Here is a 9,508-nt window from a genome sequence, read left to right as displayed (position 1 = left end):
GTAAGAGAACGTCCTGCCTACGTCTAAAAGCACCTGGAGGGCGTCGCTGGGCTCCAGCATCGGATCTCGCAGCCAAGGAGGAGCTGGCTGGAGCCTGAGAGCGGCAGGAGCAGGAATCCCTCCAGCCTTTGGGGAGTGCATGGAATGCGGGGAGCCCCCCAAGGCCGAGGGTCCCGGGCCAGGCTTCCCGGGGGAGAGGGGCGCATTTGGGGGGGGGGGGGCGACGGAGGAAAAGGTCCGACATGCCCAGATATTAAGGGGGGGTCCTGGAGGGGATTCCCCCCCGCTGCAGTCTCGCAAAGGGCTCCCGGGAAAGGGGGGGCGCGATTGGGGGGTCCCTCGGTCTGGCTGCCTGGATGAGGGGCGGGGGGGGCAGAAGAGCGGAGCCCCCCGATCGCCCACCTCCGCGCCGGGAACAAAACCCAGCTGCTACTGCGCAGGCGCCATCTCGCTTATACAGGGAAGGAGGACGCCGATTGATCGCTCTGGCGATGGCAGCGATTGGCAGCAGGACAGCTCGGGGCGGTCCCTGTAGAAAAATAGGCGGAGCTCCCAGCCAAGGGGAACGCACATCTGGGATTAAACTGAGGCGTTTAACTGACGTCGCGCCGAGCCCAGCACGCCCCTCGATACTGCACAGGCGCGAGATGGCTGATTCGAGGAAGGAGGGCGCAGATTGGTTGGTCGGGGGAGGGCGGAGATTGGGAGGAGTTCTCTTCGGGGCGGTCCCTTCCATGGAAAGAAGAGCTACCAGTTTCAGAAAACGGGCTCGCGGCGAAGTCACGCCTCCACTTCCGGGGAAAAAAAATACAACTGAGGCAGTTAATTGAGTCGCCTGCGGACGGGCTGGAAGCCAGGTAGGGCGCAAGGGATGCCGGGAGTCGCAGTCCGATAGGCTCTGTGGCGCAGAAGGAAGGGAGGGGGAGGCCGAGGCCTGGTCTGACGGGACGGGCGCGAGGAGGGAGGCCTGCCCGGAAAGTCTCACTGAAAGGCCGAGGCTTCGGCCTTCCTCCCCGGTCGGGGCTGGGACTCATCTCCCGGAAGGGACGAAACCGTGACCCGCCTCTCCCCTTTCGCCCCTGCAGGACCTCGAGCAAGCCCGGCGGAGGAAGGAACGAGGACTCGCGGAGAAGCCCCGGGAGGAAACGGCGGGCAAGGCCCGGAAGGGATGATCCGAAGGGGACTCCGCGAAAGGAGGCCGCCTGGCGGGCGAAGCGGGGAGCAGGAAACGGGCGGAGCCCCCGAGACGGGCTTGGAGGGCGCAGAGTCCCTCAGAAAAGGCGGGAGACTCGGAAAACGCCTCAGAATCCAGGCGGGAGGAGAGAAATATCAGTGCCCGGAATGTGGAAAATTCTTTAAAATAAATGGAAACCTTAAAGCGCATCTAAGAACCCACACAGGAGAAAAACCATTTAAATGCCTGGAGTGTGGAAAGAGCTTCACTCAGAAGGGAAGCCTTCATAATCATCAAACAATTCACATTGGAGAGAAACCGCATAAATGCCTGGAGTGTGGAAAGAGCTTCACTCAGAGGGGAAACCTTTATAAACATCAAACAATTCACATTGGAGAGAAACCGCATAAATGCCTGGAGTGTGGAAAGAGCTTCACTCAGAGGGGAACACTTTATAATCATCAAAGAATTCACACTGGAGAGAAACCACATAAATGCCTGGAGTGTGGAAAGAGCTTCAGTCAGAGAGGAAACCTTTATAGACATCAAAGCATCCACTCAGGAAATAAACCACATAAATGCCTGGAATGTGGAAAGAGCTTCAGTCTGAGGGGACACCTTTATAGACATCAAAAAATTCACACTGGAGAGAAACCATTTAAATGCCCGCAGTGTGGAAGGAGCTTCAGTCAGAAGGGCGACCTTTATAACCATCAAAGAATTCACATTGGAGACAAACCATTTAAATGCCCGCAGTGTGGAAAGAGCTTCAGTCAGAGGGGACACCTTTATAAGCATCAAAGAATCCACTCAGGAGAAAAACCACATAAATGCCTGGAGTGTGGAAAGAGCTTCAGTCAGAGGGGACACCTTTATAGTCATCAAAGAATTCACACTGGAGAGAAACCATTTAAATGCCTGCAGTGTGGAAAGAGTTTCAGTCAGAGGGGAAACCTTGATGTACATCAAAGGGTCCACACTGGAGAGAAACAGCATAAGTGTCCGCAGTGTGGAAAGAGCTTCAGTCAGAGTAGCAGCCTTTATAGTCATCAAAGGATTCACTCAGGAGAAAAACCATATAAATGCCTCGAGTGTGGAAAGAGTTTCAGTCAGAGGGGACAACTTTATGTACATCAAAGGCTCCATTCAGGAGAAAAACCATATAAATGTCTGGAGTGTGGAAAGAGTTTCAGTCAGAGGGGACACCTTTATGTACATCAAAGGGTCCACGCTGGAGAGAAACAGCATAAGTGCCCGCAGTGTGGAAAGACCTTCAGTCAGAGGGGACACCTTTATGTACATCAAAGGGTCCACACTAGAGAAAAACCATATAAAAGCCTGGAGTGTGAAAAGAGCCTCAGTCAGACAGGAAACCTTTATAGTCATCAAAGAATTCATACTGGAGAGAAACCGTATAAATGCCCAGAGTGTGGAAAGAGCTTCAGTCAGAGAGGAAACATTTATAAGCATCAAACAATTCATACTGGGGAGAAACCGCATAAATGCCTGGAGTGTGGAAAGAGGTTCAGTCAGAGGGGAAACCTTTATGTACATCAAAGGATCCACACAGGAGAGAAACCGTATAAATGCCTGGAGTGTGGAAAGAGGTTCAGTCAGAGCGTAATCCTTTATGCACATCAAAGGATCCACACAGGAGAAAAATCAACAGGCAGCCGAGAGGCAGCAGAAGTAGCCTGCAATACTACATTCTAACCAGTGCGCCACCAGAAGGGGAAGGGACCTTGAAAGTCTTCTAGTCTAACACACACACACACACACACACACACACACACAAAGCAGGAGACCCTATACATTCCAGACAAGTGGCTGTCCGGTCTCTTAAAATCGTCAGGTGGTGGAGCACATACAACTTCTGAAGACAAACCATTCAATTGGTTAATTGTTTTCACTGTCAGGAAATTTCTCCTTAGTTCTAGGTTGTTTCTCTACTTCATTACTTTCCGTCTATTGTTTCTTGTCTTCCCTTCTGGTGTTTTGGAAAATAGATTGACCCCCTCTTCTTTGTGGCAGCCCCTCAAATCTTGGCACCCCTAGACCTTTTCACTATAATCAGAATAGCATTAGAATCAAAATAGAAAATCAGAGCTGGAAGGAACCTTGGAGGTCTTCTAGTGCAGCAGTAGGCAAGTTTGGCTCTTTTATGACTTGTGGACTTCAACTCTCAGAATTCCTGAGTCAGCGTGGCTGGTTCAGGAATTCTGGGTATAGGAGATCCACACGTCATAAATAGCCAAGGTTGCCTGCCCCTGATCAAGTCCAACCGATTGCTCAATCAGGGGTCCCTGCATAATTTGAAACAAGTGGGTGTTCAGTCTGTTCTGAAAAACATCTAGTGATGAAGCATCCACAACCCCTGAAGGCAAGCTGCTCCACTGATTGTCAGATATTTATTTATTAGCATATGGCTGGTCACACACAGAATTAAAAGCACTTCATGTTTACCAGTTAGAACAGTTAAAACAATTTTTTTTTAAAAAGAAGCAATTATAAAACCTAAGAGGAAAGCAGAAATAACATTTCAGAGTTTAATGTCGACTTTGGAGATCCAGTCAGTAGCTGCCATTGTTACGCAGAGGAAGTCCTTAAAATCTCCTGGGTATTTTCTATTAGTGCATTCCCTCACTATATGTTGGATTGTCTGTTGGGGAGCCCTGCAATCACATTGTGCTGAAGGTGTCTCCCCATTTATACAGAGAATCAGCACGCACCCCATGAGTTGTTCTAATTCTATTGTATGTCACCCATATGTGTCGGGGTAGATTAAATCCTGGAGGTATACTAGTAGAATTAATATGCTCAGAAATATCTTGGGAGGTATAGCTACTCCATGCTTCCATCCACTTTTGTATAGTGCTCTGATGTTCGGCCAACAGCTTAAGTGCTGTGAGGAGTGGTGGATTTCTTGACTTTAATTGACATGAGATCAGAGGTATAGGCTTGAATAGGTAGAGAGGAGTTTAGCAGGATCTTACTATACTCCCGAATGAGAGCTTCTTGTCGTCGTAAGTGTGGGGGAGGTATGTGGCTAAGAACTGGTAGCCAGTGAATAGGTGTAGATTTTATGCACCCAGTAATTAATCTCATTGTATGGTTGAGTTGAACATCAACAAGTCTTGTATGTGAGCTGTTTATCCATACAGGTGCACAGTATTCCGCTACAGAGTAGCAAAGCCCAAGGGCTGCGCATCAAAGAGTTGGAGCTGAAGCTCCCCAAGTTGTTCCGCATAGTTTTTGCAGAATGTTGTTTCTGCTGTTAACCTTGGCAGCCATATTCTGAGTATGTTTTTTAAAAGACAGGGTCCTGTCTAAGGTGACCCCCAGATATTTTGGAGTTGCCTCATATGAGAGCAATTTGTTATTTAGGTATACATTGAGTTCTCTTTTTGCCAGTTTATTATTAAGGTGGAAACATGATGTGACTGTCTTACTTTTGCTTGGGATTAACTGTCTTACTTTTGCTTGGGATTGGTGGAAGTATGTGCTCAGAGTTGTAAGGTCGGCTGTAAGTATACCTTCTGTAACTTCGATGTCCTTGTGGCTATATGCTAATGCCAAGTCATCAGCATAAGAGAACTTTGTTGATAGCGTGGGTGGTATATCGGAAATATATAAGTTGAATAAGGATGGGGCCAATACAGAGCCCTGAGGGAGTCCATTATTCAGATGTCTTTGCTTACTAATTTTATCGCCCGTGATGACTTGAAAGGTCCTTGCTGAGAGCATGTTATTTATTAGGCGACCCATGGTCCTACAAGGGACAGCGTGGAGGAATTTGCTTAATAGACCATCCCTCCACACTGTATTGTATGCTGTTGTGAGATCCACAAATACAACAGATGTTTTCAATTTATTCTGATAGCTGCTTTCAATGTGGCTAGTAAGACTAAGGACTTGATCGGTACAGCTCCGATAAGATCTAAACCCAGCCTGCTCAATCGGTATTTGTTCGTTAATTTTCTGTCCAATTCTGTTAAGTGTCAACCTTTCAAGTAGTTTATAACAAACACTTAACAGAGCAATGGGGTGATAGTTTTCTGGCTTGTTGCTTTCTTTTCCAGGTTTTAATATGCCGATTACCTTGGTTCTCTTAAATTCTGGAGGGAGCTTACTGGAAGTTAGGATATCTGTGTAGAATTTTGCCAGCCATTCTCTTGTGTGAGGCCCAGAATGGATGATAAATTCAGGCATTACTCCATCAAAGCCAGGAGATTTTCCAGCTTTGACATTCTTCAGGGCAGTATCTATTTCAGCCACTTGGAAGGGTCGAGCATATTCCTGGCTAGGCGAGCACAAAGTTTTTAAGTACAGGTTTGGTTTTATCTTGTGTCAGATACTGGAACAGTGCTATTATGTCACCCCTAGTCCTTCTTACGTCTAGACTAGCCATACCCAGTTCCCACAACTGTTCTTCATATGTTTAGTCTCCAGGCGTTTCATCATCCTAGTTCTTCTTCCTGGCACTTTTTCCAAAGTCTCAACATCTTTTTTGGAATATGGTGACCAAAATTGAATGCAGCATGCCAGGTGTGGCCTTACTAAGTGTCAGAACCCACCCCAATCCACTTCTTAGGAAAGAAGAATTCTTGAAGACAAGATTGTCCAAACAGGAACTTTTACGAAAACATAGTTGACAGTGGATAATATAGACAGGATCTGAAGCTGTTTCACAGATCGATACTTTTAATGTGTCCCCGAGTAATAACCCCACGCCTCAGTCCATTTGGTGAGTCCTGGATTAGTCAAGTCTCAGGTGTCAAACCCCTCATGGGGAAAAAATTATCACCAGTACATATACAACATTATTACTTCTGCCCTTTAACATTCCATTCGGAGATGCAAACCAGAATTCCCTGCCCACCCCCTTTTTTTTGTTGTTTGGTCTTTTGTGATGGCCACTAGGCAGGCTGAATAAACAAACATTACATCTAATGTATAGGGAGAGGCAATTAGCACCCCTGTCTTCTCTTTCCTCCTTGGAATGGCAGAATCCAGTAAGGGGTGGTGGTGGTGGTGAGATTTAGGTTTGCACAGATAGGGAGTTAGAAATGAAATATAAGTGGATTCTGACATTCTGCCCTTTTAAAAAAAAGAGAGGTCCACCTGTAGAAGAAACAAAATATAAATGCTAGTCCGGTTTGTTAGGATATTCTGTATGAAACTTCTTAAGCAACCTGGGTGCTCTAATGTGATGTTTATTGACCCACTCATTTTCTGCAGAGGGGAGGTGTTTCCAAGCTACTAAGTATTGAGTTGCTCCATGGTGTTTCCTAGAATCCAGGATTTCTTTTACCTCGAAGTGTTGTTCTCCTTCCACCATGATAGGAGGTGGTGGTGGTGGGTTGTTTGTAGGGGTTGTTCTCTTTTTAGTAAACTGCGGTGAAAAATTGGGTGTATCTGCCTAAGATTTTTGGGTAATTCTAATTCTACTGTTACTGGGTTTATGATTCTTTTATATTTTGGTCCGAGTTTTTTTACAGGATTGTAGGGATTTAAGGTATTTTGTGGATAAATATACCATCTCTCCCACCCTGAATGGTTTGGGATCGGCTCTTTTTTTTGTCTGCTTGTGTTTTGTATGCTTGTCTAGCTTCGTCTAAAGCTTTCCTAATGATTGGACAGATGTTTTGTAATTGTGTAATCCATTCCTTCAGTGCTAGAATTACCGGTTCATTTGGGGCTAGTTCTGGCATGGGGTTGAAACTTTGACCGGTAGCTACTTGAAAAGGAGTGTAACCTGTGCTAGAGTGGACCGCATTATTATATGCCACTTCTGCGAAAGGTCCATCCAATTTGTTTGGTGGAAATTAATAAAGCATCTTAAATATTGCTCAAATACTGAGTTCGAACGTTCAGCCGATCCATCCATGTGAGGATGATGACTGGATGACAGTCCTTGGGTGGTTCCTAAAAGGAATAAAAATTCTTTCCAAAATGCCGACGTAAATTGCACCCCCCTATCAGATATGATGCGTTGTGGTGCCCCATGCAATCTATAAATATGCTGCACGAATGGTTTCGCTAAGGCTTTTGCGGTGGGGATCTTTTGGCAAGGGATGAAGTGCTCCTGTTTGGAAAACAAGTCCGTCCAGACTACAGTGTTCCCATTGCTTTCTGGTAATTCCATTATAAAATCCATGGCTATTTCTTTCCATGGGGCTGAGCGGTTCGCCAGTGGTTGTAACAGTCCTGGCGATTTCCCTTGCAGCCTCTTAGCCGCCATGCAAATTTGGCAGCTGACCACGTAGCTTTCTATGTCCTTTTTCATGGATGGCCACCAAAATTGCCTTTTAGTTAAGTGTAGGGTTTTAAAAAACCTGAAATGTCCTGATGATTTTGTATCATGGCACAACTGCATAAAATTGATCCTCTGGGTGGCAGGTATGTATAACCTCTCACCCACCCAGGGTGTCAACGCTGCTAACATCAAATCTTGCTTGACAAGACATGAAGAAGCAGCTATTTCATACGTTAAACTTGTGTATTGCTTTAAGAGATTGAGTTTAAGGTTGGGAGGAGGGAGGAGGAAGATTATCTCAAGGCTGTCTGAAATGAAAGAAGATAAGAATTTGGCGGGTTGTCTAATGGAAGAGAAACTAATTTTTTTTAAATTAATTGGAGAATATGACTAATGACAAAAATAGAAAGGTGGAGAATTGTGTTTTAATATATTGTGCAAGGGGGCGGAGATTTCAGATTCCAGCTTCCTTCGAGCAAGCATTTGCCAGTATATTGGCAAATAAAGGACTTTTAAGGTAAACAATGCCTCAGAGTCACTTGAAAAGCTCATACTCGAAAACTTGACACAGGGAAGTCCATCTTTGATTGTGCACACATGTCTATTTTTCTGGAACCATTCATCACTTTCCAAAGACTTTCGGAATTCTGTTCCAGTTTGGCTATCCACCCACGGCTTCATTTTAGCTTGGGTCCTGTTGGTGACTGGTGCAGCCAGTTGTTCAGGCATAAGTGGTTTAGAGTCAGTGGTCCATGTGCTGTTACATTGGGGCATGCGAGATAATGCATCTGCCAACCCCCCCCCCGGTAAGTGAGAGTGAAACAAAATCAGTGAAAATGTTGGGACCAGCGGGCTTGCTTAGGAGTGAGTTTCCTGGGAATTTTTAGTGCTTCCAAAGTTTTGTGGTCTGTCCAGACCTGGAAGGGGATTTTATTTCCTTCAAGGAAATGGCACCATGTAAGTAATTACCACCTCACAGCATATGCCTCCTTTTCCCACACGGCCCAATGTTCTTCTGTCTGTGTGAGTTTCCTGGACGTATATGCACATGGCTACAATGCACCCTCATTTCTAGGGAGTTAGAAATGAAATATAAATGGATTCTGACAACCGAGCAAGATGGTTTTTGTCCCAGAATTTTGAAGGACCTGGCAGATATAATTCTGGAGCTACTGAATGTACCATATATACTTGAGTATAAGCCGACTCGAGTATAAGCCGAGACCCCCAATTTCACCCCCCAAAACTGGAAAAAGTTATTGACTCGAGTATAAGCCGATACGCCGTTCTGCAAGCCTCTGCCGCCAGCAGAGGCTCGATCCGCCATTTTGCAAGCCTGAATACACAGGAATACCCTGTGTGGCCGCGGCTCTCGGGGAAGCCCTGGCTGTCCGCTTCCTCGCTCCACGCTGCCATTCGGGGCCCGCGCGTTCCCCGGGCAAATCGCGGCGCCCAGCAGGCGAGGAAACACGCCCGCTCCAGTCGCCCCCCCTTCCCTCAGGAGACGCGAAGCAAGTGACCGCCTGGAGCTTACCGAGGACTTGCGTGCGGCCGAGGCTTCGGTGCTTCCAGGATCGCGCGCACCTCTCCCAAGCCGCCGCCGTCCGGAGACCTGCCGAGGTTTGGGGAGGTGCGCGCGCACCTCCCCAAACCTCCCCAAACGTCGGCAGGTCTCCGGACCTCTGCGCCCTGCCTGCCTGCTTCTTTCCGCTGCGGAAAGAAGCAGGCAGGCAGGGCGCGGAGGAACGGAGACCTGCCGACGTTTGGGGAGGTTTGGGCGCCTCCCCAAACCTCCCCAGGTCTCCGTTCCTCCGCGCAGACCTGCCGACGTTTGGGGAGGTTTGGCCGCCTCCCCAAACCTCCCCAGGTCTCCGTTCCTCCGCGCAGACCTGCCGACGTTTGGGGAGGTTTGGGCGCCTCCCCAAACCTCCCCAAACATCGGCAGGTCTCCGTTCCTCCTGCCGACGTTTGGGGAGGTTTGGGCGCCTCCCCAAAGCTCCCCAGGTCTCCATTCCTCCGCGCAGACCTGCCGACGTTTGGGGAGGTTTGGGCGCCTCCCCAAACCTCCCCAAACGTCG

The sequence above is a fragment of the Vipera ursinii genome (assembly GCF_947247035.1).
Source record: "Vipera ursinii genome assembly, chromosome: 16".
NCBI classification, from domain to species: Eukaryota; Metazoa; Chordata; class Lepidosauria; order Squamata; family Viperidae; genus Vipera; species Vipera ursinii.
Note: the sequence above shows the minus strand (reverse complement) of the source record.